This window comes from Ranitomeya imitator, chromosome 2 (assembly GCF_032444005.1).
Source record: "Ranitomeya imitator isolate aRanImi1 chromosome 2, aRanImi1.pri, whole genome shotgun sequence".
In the NCBI taxonomy this organism is placed as follows: domain Eukaryota; kingdom Metazoa; phylum Chordata; class Amphibia; order Anura; family Dendrobatidae; genus Ranitomeya; species Ranitomeya imitator.
Genome location: NC_091283.1, coordinates 286,945,087 through 286,959,194, shown reverse-complemented (window position 1 = coordinate 286,959,194; position 14,108 = coordinate 286,945,087). Strand labels below are relative to the sequence as shown.

Genomic DNA, 14,108 nt, shown 5'->3' with positions numbered 1-14,108 from the left:
CCGTCAAATTCCACAAGATCCAGTGCACGACGGATGAAACGAATTGCCATCCTTCACAATCCGTCGCGAATACAAATCTATAGGAAAATGCAGGATCCTGCATTTTCAAAAATCGACGTATTTCAAGGGAGAGCTGAAAGACGGAAGTGTGAAAGAGGCCTTACCAGTTTCTTATGCGGGATCCTAAGGATCCCTTTCTGAGATTATAACTCTGTCAGAATCACCGGGATCCGTTGAAGCGTTCCAATGTTTTCTCATGACATATTGTACTTCATGATAGTGGTAAAATTTCTTTGATTTATTTGTGAAAAAACGGAAATTTGGCAAAAATTTGCAATTTTCCAACTTTGAATTTTTATGCCCTTAAATCACAGAGATATGTCACCCAAAGTACTTAATAAGTAATATTTCCCACATGTCTACTTTACATCAGCACAATTTTGGAACCAAATTTTTTTTTTCTTAGGGAGTTATAAGGGTTAAAAGTTGACCAGCAATTTCTCATTTTTACAACACCATTTTTTTAGGGACCACATCACATTTGAAGTCATTTTGAGGGGTCTATATGATAGAAAATAAGGTGATCAAAACCACATTCAAGAAGTTTATTAACCCTTCAGGTGTTTCACAGGAATTTTTGGAATGTTTAAAAAAAAATGAACATTTAACTTTTATTCACAAAAAATTTATTTAAGCTCCAATTTGTATTATTTTACCAAGGGTAAAAGGAGAAAATGGACCCCAAAAGTTGTTGTACAATTTGTCCTGAGTACCCGGATACCCCATATGTGGGGGTAAACCACTGTTTGGGCGCATGGCAGAGCTCGGAAGGGAAAGAGCGCTATTTGACTTTTCAATGCAAAATTTACTGGAATTGAGATGGGATGCCATGTCACGTTTGGAGAGCCCTTGATGTGCCTAAACATTGAAACTCCCCACAAGTGACATCATTTTGGAAAGTATACCCCCTAAGGAACTTATCTAGATGTGTTGTGAGAGCTTTGAACCCCCAAGTGTTTTGCTACAGTTTATAACGCAGAGCCGTAAAAATTAAAAACAATTCCACAAAAATGATTTTTTAGCCCTCAGCTTTGTATTTTCCCAAGGGTAACAGGAGAAATTGGGCCCCAAAAGTTGTTGTCCAATTTGTCCCGAGTATGCTAATACCCCATATATGGGGAAACCACTGTTTGAGCACATGGCAGAGCTCAGAAGGGAAGGAGCGCCATTTGGAATGCCGACTTAGATGGATTGGTATGCAGGAGCCCCTGATGTACCTAAACAGTAGAAACCCTCCACAAGTGACTCCATATTGGAAACTGGACCTCCCAAGGAACTTATCTAGATGTGTTGTGAGAACTTTGAACCCCCAAGTGTTTCACTAGTTTATAACGCAGAGCCATAAAAATAAAAAATCTTTTTTTCCCACAAAAATTTTCTTTAGCTCCCCAAATTTTTATTTTCCCAAGGGTAACAAGAGAAATTGGACCCCAAAAGTTGTTGTTCAATTTGTCCTGAGTACGCTGATACCCCATATGTTGGGGTAAACCTCTGTTTGGGTGCACGGGAGAGCTCAGAAGAGAAGGAGGACTGTTTTACTTTTTCAACGCAGAATTGGCTGGAATTGAGATCGGATGCCATGTCATGTTTGGAGAGCCCCTGATGCGCCTAAACAGTGGAGACCCCCAATTCTAGCTGAAACCCTAACCCAAAGACACCCCTAACCCCAATCACACCCCTAACCCTAACACACCCCTAACCCTAATCCCAACCATAACCCTAACCACACTCCTAACCCTGACACATCCCTAACTCTAATTCCAACTGTAAATGTAATCCTAACCCTAACTTTAGCCCCAACCATAATTTTAGCCCTAACCCTAACTTTAGCCCCAACCCTAACTGTAACCCTAGCCCCAACCCTAACCCCAGCCCTAACCCGAAAATGGCAGCACTGTGTGAGCGCACAGGGAAAGATCACCACACACACTTCTGTGCTTCGCAGCATTCTGCATCCTGCGCATGCTGACAGTGTTGTGTGAGCGCACAGGGAAAGATCACTGCTCACACTTCTGTGCTTCTCTGTATTCTGCATCCTGTGCACACTGGCAGTGCTGTGGGAGCACACAGGGAAAGATCACTGCTCACACTTCTGTGCTTCCCCGTATTCTGCATCCTGCACACGCTGGCAGCGCTATGTGAGCATACAGGGAAAGATCACTGCACACACTTCTATGCATTCTGCATCCTGCGCACGCTGGCAGAGCTGTGTGAGCGCACAGGGAAAGATCACTGCACACACTTCTGTGCTTCTCCGCATTCTGCATCCTGCGCGCTGGCAGCACTGTGTGAGCGCACAGGGAAAGATCACTGCACACACTTCTGTGCTTCTGTAATGCTGTAGATAAGCCACCGATGTAACCTGCAAGAAAAGAAAAATGAGTTAAATTATACTCATCCAGGGGCGGTCCAGTCCATTACGGGTCCGATGGGTGTCGCGATCTGGGTCCACAACCTCCCATCTTCATACAATGACGCCTTTTCTTCCTGCCGCCACTCCTGCGCTGGCATACTTTATCTGTCCTGTTGAGGGCAGCGTAAAGTACTGCAGTGTGCAGGCACTGGGCCTCTCTGACCTTTCCAGCTGCTTGCGCACTGCAGTACTTTGCTCTGCCCTCAACAGGGCAGATAAAGTATGCCTGCGCAGGAGTGGCGGCAGGAAGAAGAGGACGTCATCGTATGGAGATGGGAGGCACTGGACCCCGACTGCGGCACCCATCGGACCCGTAATGGACCGGGACCGCCCCTGGGTGTGTATAATCTAACTCATTTTTCTTATCTTGCAGGTTACATCAGGGGCTCATCTACAGCATTACAGAATGCTGTAGATAAGCCCCTGATGCCGGTGGACTTAGCTTATAGGTGAATTTTGGGGTGACAGATTCCCTTTAACGTCAGGGAGCATTCCTCAGAAGAGGAAAGTTTGGTTTTGTCATTTACAATTATTAAATATGATGCTCTGATCAAAAAATAACATTTATTTTAATGTTTTCTGCTTACTGAAACATATTCTTTATGGTGGCACAACCCCTTTAACAGTACATTGTTTTGATCCTCCCGACCACGATGCTACCAGTTGAGGGGTGTTCTTAAACACTCTGATACAGTCAGCACTAACTAGATAATATCAGACTGAGTAGTGATGTGCCCCTTTAATAAGGGGAATGGTAATTTACAGATTGAATTTTGGTCCCAAATACTTTGGTGAAAAACAAATTTTATAGTGGAACTGACAGGCCCCTTTAGACGGTAGATCTTTAAATTCCCATTAATCTGTTTCATGATCTGATGTCTTTCAGATCTGCACATTAACCGCTTACCTTGTTGAGATATATAGATATATTACAACGGCTCAGTTACTAGCTGTTATTAATCTACAACTCCTAGTGTGCCCTGATAGCCTGCAGCTGTCACAGCATGCTGGGAGTTGCAGTTTCTCAAAAGTTGGTGTGCTGTGCAATTCCTTTTAGGAGATCAGTGGTGAGTGCATAGAAAATGTAGACGATTGCTTATTTTACAGCTTCTGCTTTCTGTGAGGTAAAACCAATCAGTAAATGTTTTACCTCACAGAAAGAAGAATCAGCTGTAATCCTGTGCTGTCCTGTCTGTATATTCTCTTTTGCTTCCTCCCCTGCCCAGGAGCTGTTGTATCATCAGAATATGTTCCTGCATGGTCAGACACGGCCATTACACAGTACACCGCAGGGGTACATTTATAAGATTATCTCAGCACATGAACATTTTATTAACACATCCAATTGTGGAAATTATTATTAATCCAAGATCTATGGATTAAAGTGTACTTTGTTCTTGGGAAAAACCCTTTAACTGATATCAAAACTGCACCAGTTATCATGCTACTTTTTTACCAGTTACTGCTCGAACAACATGGTGCCAGTGCAAAAAAAAGCCAGATGTCTGGATAGAGACCTACGACACACAAAAAAAGAGCAACATGATGATTGTCACTTTATGTATTTTTATTTTGTTCTCCAAAAAATGACCCAAACTGTCTTGAACAATGCCAATATCTTTGTTAAAAAACCCTCTCGATTCCCAATCTATGGCATGTTTGTAATGTCTGGGGTCTATAGCGCTATAAGCCAATATTTTTCTACATTTACATTGCTTCCTGTATTTGTTTCAGACCAGAATGTCCTGATTTGCCTATGTAAAGACGTTCACTTTCAGACTGTGCATCTTGTCGTCTGGAGCTGTGCTCTTACACCGAACTCACGGCTCATTTTAGATGCGTATCTCATTCCTATCGAACATTAGTTTGTAATTTGTCTTGAAACTTTTAGGGACATTTTGTAATGCAAAAACCAATGGCATCTATGTGCTGTACTGGAGGCAGAAGTAGTGTCAGCTGAAGTGTTCTTGATCTGCCTGCTTCCCTGCCTTGATCTGCCTGCTTCCCTTCCTTGATCTGCCTGCTTTCCTGCTTTGATCTGCCTGCTTCTCTGCCTTATCAGCCTGCTTCCCTTCCTTGATCTGCCTGCTTCCCTTCCTGGATCTGCTTGCTTCCCTTCCTAGATATGCCTGCTTCCCTTCCTTGATCTGCCTGCTTCCTTTCCTTGATCTGCCTGCTTCTCTGCCTTGATCAGCCTGCTTCCCTTCCTGGATCTGCCTGCTTCCCTTCCTTGATCTGCCTGCTTTCCTGCTTTGATCAGCCTGCTTCTCTGCCTTGATCAGCCTGCTTCCCTTCCTTGATCTGCCTGCTTCACTTCCTTGATCTGCCTGCTTCCCTTCCTTGATCTGCCTGCTTCCCTTCCTGGATCTGTCTGCTTCCCTTCCTTGATCTGCCTGCTTCCCTTCCTTGATCAGCCTGCTTCCCTGCCTTGATCAGCCTGCTTCCCTTACTGGATCGGCCTGCTTCCCCTCCTTGATCTGCCTGCTTCCCTTCCTTGATCTGCCTGCTTCCCTTCCTTGATCTGCCTGCTTCTCTGCCTTGATCTGCATGCTTCCCTTCCTGGATTTGTCTGCTTCCCTGCCTTGATCTGCCTTCTTACCTGCCTTGATCTGCCTGCTTACCTGCCTTGATCAGCCTGCTTCCATTCCTTGATCTGCCTGCTTTTTTGCCTTGATCAGCCTGCTTTTTTTGCCTTGATCAGCCTGCTTCCCTTCCTTGATCTGTCTGCTCCCCTGCCTTGATCTGCCTGCTTCCCTTCCTTGATCAGCCTGCTTCCCTGCCTTGATCAGCCTGCTTCCCTTACTGGATCGGCCTGCTTCCCCTCCTTGATCTGCCTGCTTCCCTTCCTTGATCTGCCTGCTTCCCTTCCTTGATCTGCCTGCTTCTCTGCCTTGATCAGCCTGCTTCCCTTCCTTGATCTGTCTGCTCCCCTGCCTTGATCTGCCTGCTTCCCTGCCTTGATCAGCCTGCTTCCCTTCCTTGATCTGCCTGCTTTTCTGCCTTGATCTGCCTGCTTCCCTGCCTTGATCAGCCTGCCTCCCTTCCTTGATAAGCCTACTTCCCTTCCTTGATCTGCCTGCTTCTCTGCCTTGATCTTCCTGCTTCTCTGTCTTGATCAGCCTGCTTCCCTGCCTTGATCTGCATGCTTCCCTTCCTGGATTTGTCTGCTTCCCTGCCTTGATCTGCCTTCTTACCTGCCTTGATCTGCCTGCTTCCCTGCCTTGCACTACCATAGTCCTGTAATTAGTGGCTCATAAGTCACTTCAACAAGTATATTTAACCATAATCCTCAATGGGGTACACCACGTAGAGGATAAGAAGTGAGATGAACAATGGGTGAAATTAAAATAAATGTTTATTAATACGTATTAAAAAGGCGAGGGGGATAGGGGAGGGGAAATGGACCACATAAATAAATAAAAAAAAAAGACAAAAATTAGGGACTTCCAAGTGGTAAAGGGAGAGAGAGGCCAACAAAGATGGATCTATTTGTGGAATAATATATGTGCCGCGTGAACCGCTGCCCCCTCCAACACAAAAGATGTATATCAGCGGTCTATATGACACAAGTGTGATTACCAGAATCTGGCTTAATAGACCTTCCGCAATAGAACAGGCATATACTACCACCTAAGCATATTCTCACAATAATAGCACATGTGACCAAAGGGGGCCAAAAATAAAGTAATTGTAAGGGATCTTTATAAAGTACCAAAACCGCAGAGGCTGAATAGTAAGCAGCTACTCCTTAAGGCTAATAAGAAAAAATCCCTATGACTAAATAAATGGCTGAGAAAATGGCATTGGTAAGGTGGATTTTTACCTGTACAGTGTTGTGAAGGAGATGAAGATGAGTGCCGGGGGGTTCAAGCAGGCATGCAGGGGTGTATAGCTGAATGAGGCCGCGCTCTCCTGACGCCCGACGAGCGCCGTTTCGCAAGGATGCTTCTTTGTTGGCCTCTCTCTCCCTTTACCACTTGGAAGTCCCTAATTTTTGTCTTTTTTTTTTTATTTATTTATGTGGTCCATTTCCCCTCCCCTATCCCCCTCGCCTTTTTAATACGTATTAATAAACAGTTATTTTAATTTCACCCATTGTTCATCTCACTTCTTATCCTCTACGTGGTGTACCCCATTGAGGATTATGGTTAAATATCCCTGCCTTGATCAGCCTGCTTCCATTCCTTGATCTGCCTGCTTTTTTGCCTTGATCAGCCTGCTTTTTTGCCTTGATCAGCCTGCTTCCCTTCCTTGATCAGCTTGCTTCCCTGTCTTGATTTGCATGCTTCTCTGCCTTGATCAGCCTGCTTCTCTGCCTTGATCAGCCTGCTTCCCTGCTTTCATTCCTGCTTCTCTGCCTTGATCAGCCTGCTTCCCTGCCTTGATCTGCCTGCTTCCCTGCCTTGATCTGCCTGCTTCCCTTCCTTGATCTGCCTGCTTCTCTGCCTTGATCAGTCTGCTTCTCTGCCTTCATTCCTGCTTCTCTGCCTTGATCAGCCTGCTTCTCTGCCTTGATCTGCCTGCTTCCCTGCCTTGATCAGCCTGCTTCCCTGCCTTGATCTGCCTGCTTCTCTGCCTTGATCAGCCTGCTTCTCTGCCTTCATTCCTGCTTCTCTGCCTTCATCAGCCCGCTTCCCTTCCTTGATCTGCCTGCTTCTCTGCCTTGATCAGCCTGCTTCCCTGTCTTGATCTGCCTGCTTCTCTGCCTTGATCAGCCTGCTTCTCTGCCTTGATCAGCCTGCTTCTCTGCCTTGATCAGCCTGCTTATGTCTTGATCAGCCTGCTTCCCTGTCTTAATCTGCCCGCTTCTCTGCCTTGATCAGCCTGCTTCTCTGCCTTCATTCCTGCTTCTCTGCCTTGATCAGCCTGCTTCTCTGCCTTGATCTGCCTGCTTCCCTTCCTTGATCTGCCTGCTTCCCTTCTTGATCTGCCTGCTTCTCTGCCTTGATCAGCCTGCTTCCCTTCCTTGATCTGTCTGCTCCCCTGCCTTGATCTGCCTGCTTCCCTGCCTTGATCAGCCTGCTTCCCTTCCTTGATCTGCCTGCTTTTCTGCCTTGATCTGCCTGCTTCCCTGCCTTGATCAGCCTGCCTCCCTTCCTTGATCAGCCTACTTCCCTTCCTTGATCTGCCTGCTTCTCTGCCTTGATCTTCTTGCTTCTCTGCCTTGATCAGCCTGCTTCCCTGCCTTGATCTGCATGCTTCCCTTCCTGGATTTGTCTGCTTCCCTGCCTTGATCTGCCTTCTTACCTGCCTTGATCTGCCTGCTTCCCTGCCTTGATCAGCCTGCTTCCATTCCTTGATCTGCCTGCTTTTTTGCCTTGATCAGCCTGCTTTTTTTGCCTTGATCAGCCTGCTTCCCTTCCTTGATCAGCTTGCTTCCCTGTCTTGATTTGCATGCTTCTCTGCCTTGATCAGCCTGCTTCTCTGCCTTGATCAGCCTGCTTCCCTGCTTTCATTCCTGCTTCTCTGCCTTGATCAGCCTGCTTCCCTGCCTTGATCTGCCTGCTTCCCTGCCTTGATCTGCCTGCTTCCCTTCCTTGATCTGCCTGCTTCTCTGCCTTGATCAGTCTGCTTCTCTGCCTTCATTCCTGCTTCTCTGCCTTGATCAGCCTGCTTCTCTGCCTTGATCTGCCTGCTTCCCTGCCTTGATCAGCCTGCTTCCCTGCCTTGATCTGCCTGCTTCTCTGCCTTGATCAGCCTGCTTCTCTGCCTTCATTCCTGCTTCTCTGCCTTCATCAGCCCGCTTCCCTTCCTTGATCTGCCTGCTTCTCTGCCTTGATCAGCCTGCTTCCCTGTCTTGATCTGCCTGCTTCTCTGCCTTGATCAGCCTGCTTCTCTGCCTTGATCAGCCTGCTTCTCTGCCTTGATCAGCCTGATTCTCTGCCTTGATCTGCCTTCTTACCTGTCTTGATCAGCCTGCTTCCCTTCCTTGATCAGCTTGCTTCCCTGTCTTGATTTGCATGCTTCTCTGCCTTGATCAGCCTGCTTCTCTGCCTTGATCAGCCTGCTTCCCTGCTTTCATTCCTGCTTCTCTGCCTTGATCAGCCTGCTTCCCTGCCTTGATCTGCCTGCTTCCCTTCCTTGATCTGCCTGCTTCTCTGCCTTGATCAGTCTGCTTCTCTGCCTTCATTCCTGCTTCTCTGCCTTGATCAGTTTGCTTCTCTGCCTTGATCTGCCTGCTTCCCTGCCTTGATCAGCCTGCTTCCCTGCCTTGATCTGCCTGCTTCTCTGCCTTGATCAGCCTGCTTCTCTGCCTTCATTCCTGCTTCTCTGCCTTCATCAGCCCGCTTCCCTTCCTTGATCTGCCTGCTTCTCTGCCTTGATCAGCCTGCTTCCCTGTCTTGATCTGCCTGCTTCTCTGCCTTGATCAGCCTGCTTCTCTGCCTTGATCAGCCTGCTTCTCTGCCTTGATCAGCCTGATTCTCTGCCTTGATCAGCCTGCTTATGTCTTGATCAGCCTGCTTCCCTGTCTTAATCTGCCCGCTTCTCTGCCTTGATCAGCCTGCTTCTCTGCCTTCATTCCTGCTTCTCTGCCTTGATCAGCCTGCTTCTCTGCCTCCATCTGCCTGCTTCCCTGCCTTGATCAGCCTGCTTCCCTTCCTTGATCTGTCTGCTCCCCTGCCTTGATCTGCCTGCTTCCCTTCCTTGATCAGCCTGCTTCCCTGCCTTGATCAGCCTGCTTCCCTTACTGGATCGGCCTGCTTCCCCTCCTTGATCTGCCTGCTTCCCTTCCTTGATCTGCCTGCTTCCCTTCCTTGATCTGCCTGCTTCTCTGCCTTGATCAGCCTGCTTCCCTTCCTTGATCTGTCTGCTCCCCTGCCTTGATCTGCCTGCTTCCCTGCCTTGATCAGCCTGCTTCCCTTCCTTGATCTGCCTGCTTTTCTGCCTTGATCTGCCTGCTTCCCTGCCTTGATCAGCCTGCCTCCCTTCCTTGATCAGCCTACTTCCCTTCCTTGATCTGCCTGCTTCTCTGCCTTGATCTTCCTGCTTCTCTGCCTTGATCAGCCTGCTTCCCTGCCTTGATCTGCATGCTTCCCTTCCTGGATTTGTCTGCTTCCCTGCCTTGATCTGCCTTCTTACCTGCCTTGATCTGCCTGCTTCCCTGCCTTGATCAGCCTGCTTCCATTCCTTGATCTGCCTGCTTTTTTGCCTTGATCAGCCTGCTTTTTTTGCCTTGATCAGCCTGCTTCCCTTCCTTGATCAGCTTGCTTCCCTGTCTTGATTTGCATGCTTCTCTGCCTTGATCAGCCTGCTTCTCTGCCTTGATCAGCCTGCTTCCCTGCTTTCATTCCTGCTTCTCTGCCTTGATCAGCCTGCTTCCCTGCCTTGATCTGCCTGCTTCCCTGCCTTGATCTGCCTGCTTCCCTTCCTTGATCTGCCTGCTTCTCTGCCTTGATCAGTCTGCTTCTCTGCCTTCATTCCTGCTTCTCTGCCTTGATCAGCCTGCTTCTCTGCCTTGATCTGCCTGCTTCCCTGCCTTGATCAGCCTGCTTCCCTGCCTTGATCTGCCTGCTTCTCTGCCTTGATCAGCCTGCTTCTCTGCCTTCATTCCTGCTTCTCTGCCTTCATCAGCCCGCTTCCCTTCCTTGATCTGCCTGCTTCTCTGCCTTGATCAGCCTGCTTCCCTGTCTTGATCTGCTGCTTCTCTGCCTTGATCAGCCTGCTTCTCTGCCTTGATCAGCCTGATTCTCTGCCTTGATCAGCCTGCTTATGTCTTGATCAGCCTGCTTCCCTGTCTTAATCTGCCCGCTTCTCTGCCTTGATCAGCCTGCTTCTCTGCCTTCATTCCTGCTTCTCTGCCTTGATCAGCCTGCTTCTCTGCCTCCATCTGCCTGCTTCCCTGCCTTGATCAGCCTGTTTCCCTGCCTTCATCTGCCTGCTTCTCTGCCTTGATCAGCCTGCTTCCCTGCCTTGATCAACCTGCTTCTCTGCCCTGATCAGCCTGCTTCTCTTCCTTGATCTGCCTGCTTCTGTCTTGATCAGCCTGCTTCCCTGCCTTCATTCCTGCTTCTCTGCCTTGATCTGCCTGCTTCCCTTCCTTGATCTCCCTGCTTCTCTGCCTTGATCAGCCTGCTTCCCTGTCTTAATCTGCCCGCTTCTCTGCCTTGATCAGCCTGCTTCCTTGCCTTCATTCCTGCTTCTCTGCCTTGATCAGCCTGCTTCTCTGCCTTGGTCAGCCTGCTTCCCTGCCTTGGTCAGCCTGCTTCCCTGCCTTGATCAGCCTGCTTCCCTGCCTTGATCTGACTGCTTCTCTGCCTTGATCTGCCTGCTTCCCTCTCCAGCCTTATGTATAATGATAAAAGCTTTGAACTGAAACTTTTGTGGTTGGGATGAGACAAAATTGATTTTGGTCCCACAGTTTGCATATTGTTGCCATCTCTCCAATAATGGTGTTAATCATTTGGCTCTTTATCAGCCTGTTTATAAAGGCATTTTGATTACTCATTCTTCTGTCTCTTATGTTCTGAGCATTGTCATTCCTAGTTATCTTCGCTCTGTGTCTTTGATGTATTGCCCCTCGAGTGGGAACAGAAAACTGGTAATGTCCTCTAACTGAGGTGTCGGAGAGAACAAAATTCTCTTGCCAGCTTTACATCTGACTACAGATGTGTTCACAGCACTCGACTACCGGCACTGAATGACCGACAATCAGCTACTTGTTTGCTGATTGAATCGGCAGCCATTTAGTGTTTTTACGCAGGCTGACTGCATTTAATATGTGCACAGAATGGTCAGGAATAGATCGTTCAGGGCACGTAGCCGGTCATTGTTCTCGGCAGCACAGGTCCTGTTTACACAGAGCAATTTTGCTGCCAACAACGATGATCTTTTAAGAAAACCAAAAGATCATTGTAGCTGGTGACTGAGCGTTTTGTTCATTTGCTGGGTGATCGGCAGCCTTTTTACACTGCTTAATTATCTGTAAAAAAGTGTTTATTGGAAAGCTTATTCCCAGTAATTCTGCAGTGTGAAAGCGCCTCAGGGAATTATCACCAGGTTACTGCTACCCCATCTGTGGGGACAGTGACCCTGCATCCAGTGATGTATCACTTAATCAACACTGCAGTCAAGTAAAAAATGATTTATCTACTGCAGATCTCCCAGTTTTCTGAATGCTGAGTTCTGTATGAAATGACCGCTTTCTATGTTCACTGTGCATAGGCAGAAGACTGCCAATCACTTTGGTGGGGCGCAGTCCAAGCAGCCCTCCAGTGATAATCTGCTGATTAAACAGTGAATTGATAAAACCTCCACTAAGCAGGCCAGTAACAATGCTGGAATCAGTGTCTCTGTCCTCAGCAGTTTCTGAGCTCAGCGGCTCATGCTTTGAAATCAGCCATTCACGAGCACTGAGCGCGCGCTGTTCTTGTGATGACACCCCTCTAATCCCAACACTGTGGCCACAGCAGATGAGTTTATTTTATGTCCACTTCTTTACACACTTAGGGGACCACTCTATCCAAGCTGGACATTTCCTTTTAATATGCCGAAATATTCTGTAAACTCCTTCTGTAAAAGTGTATTGGCAATCTTTCGTCATGTGTGTTTTATTATTTATATTTATATTCATTCTGTTCAATCTAGAACCTGGTGCCGAAAATCCGGTACCGTCTCCCTTTCTGATAAAAGCATAGTGGATGTGGCCGCAATATTCCACCTGAAGGCCTACTGTCCATAGTGTAGACAAGCCCTAAATACTGACACTCACATTGTAAAGCACGTGGCGAAAAATACTCCTAATATAAAACATATTACTTCCATAGAAGAATCTATACTGGCCTTCTGTTACGTCAATCAAGGAACTAAAACACCCGCTGAGTTCTGTTTATCCGCAGCAAAGACTAGACTTAAACCCTGCATACTTAAGAGGATTTACCAGAGTTTGACACTTACCGTTCGGAAAAGTACAAAAAAAAAAGAGACATGGTGACAATTGGCGGCAGCCGGGTGAAGAGCGAGCAGGATGTACTAGTAAAGGCGCAGTTCCCATCTGAGTAAGCCGGTAAAAAGCATCGAATGACGGCCAACAGAATGTTTCACAGATGCATGGTGTGTGGCAAGATGGCCAAAGACTTGGGCATTATTCACCTTCATATGAGCAGATTCCATGGTGGGGCACATCGGAGTAATTTCCGCTTCTGATGCCAAATATGTCGCATAGAACTAGTGAGAATTGAACATGTCATGATGCACCTTTCCGATTGTCATGGAGGTCATTCATTTTATTATGAAGATGATGCTTTGGAGCAGCCATCTACATCTAATGAGCTTCAGATGACTCCTATGCCACTGGAAGAAAAACACAAAGCTGCGCCACCCCAGCAGTCTGCTAAAGGCACACGGCAGTGCCAAATATGTGAAGAAATGTTTGATGCTGATGAGACGGTTCATCGACATTGCAAATCTCTCTCCATACACCAATTCCACAAGTACATCTGTGACACCTGTAAAAAGAAGTTTCATAAGCTAAAAACTTTACTCCGCCACTGGCAAGGCCAACATGATGGAGATGTCAAGATGAAGTATTTCTGTGGCCTCTGCGAAGATCTCTACTTAGATGAAGAAAGTGATTTTCTTACCCACTATGAGACCTTCCATGGCTTAGATTATGGGTATGTTCCAAAGCTGGTCCAGTATCCTGTAAAAAGTCTTGAAGTGCCATCTTCCAGCCCTGCAGGGGCGGAGAACCGCCTGACATGTGGCTGTCTTCCAGAACATGTCCATAAAGCAAATAGGAGAGGGGACTCCCGCCAATGCTTGGCTAAGCTCTTCAAGAAAGGAAAACTCTGGTACCGCTGCAAATCCTGCTCGGCAACTGACCAGACATTTGAAGGCATAAGGAGCCATTTTTGTGAAGAAAAGAAACAATCCAGCAACAATAATTTTGTTATAAAGTGCAGCATTTGCCCAAAGTTCTTCTCCGATGCTGATGGTGCCCAAAGACATTTTCATAAAAAGCATTGTTTCCTTGAGAGACCTCACATTAGTATCAAGCCTCGGGAATCCAAGAACGAGGAAAGTTCACAGCAAGTGCTCCTGTTTCTAAGAAGTCATTGAAGATGGAGAATGTGCCTACCAAGAAGTTACATAATGAAGCGCTTGGTAGATCTCTAGAGGTCCATAAAAATATGCCGGGGTCACCCTCTGTAAACATTGAAAATGGAACAGAGTTTATGGATTTTATCCATGCAGAAAAAAGTATTTTACATTTTATCACATAAAAATAGATATATTTCTACTTCGCCTCATTGGGGGACACAGGACCATGGGTGCTATGAGGCTGACACTAAGTGGACACAAAAAAGATGAGCTCCTCCTCTGCAGTATACACCACCCACTGGCTCCAGCAGAACCAGTTTAAGCTTAGTGTCAGTAGGAGGCACATGTGTTCTTCAGAACACATCTATAGCTTTTTATTTTATTTTTAGTCTTATTTTTATTCTCAAAAGATTTTTTCAAAGGAATACAGGGGGCGACGGATCCCTTAAGGGCTCCGATCTCCCCACACCTACAACAGGTGGGAACATGGAGTGTTGCCTCCACGTACCCTGTTCTGCATCGTTACTACGATATGCCTGAGATCTTTTTTAGGGACAACAGGTCCCTTCAGGGCACTGTTCTCCCCACACCAAAA

The 14,108-nt window shown here is 46.9% G+C and overlaps 1 pseudogene; it reads left to right on the top strand.

The window, feature by feature from the left end:
• The first annotated feature begins 2,695 nt into the window (after positions 1-2,695).
• Positions 2,696-13,695, top strand: LOC138666422 (E3 SUMO-protein ligase ZNF451-like; annotated as a pseudogene).
• Positions 13,696-14,108: the final 413 nt, after the last annotated feature.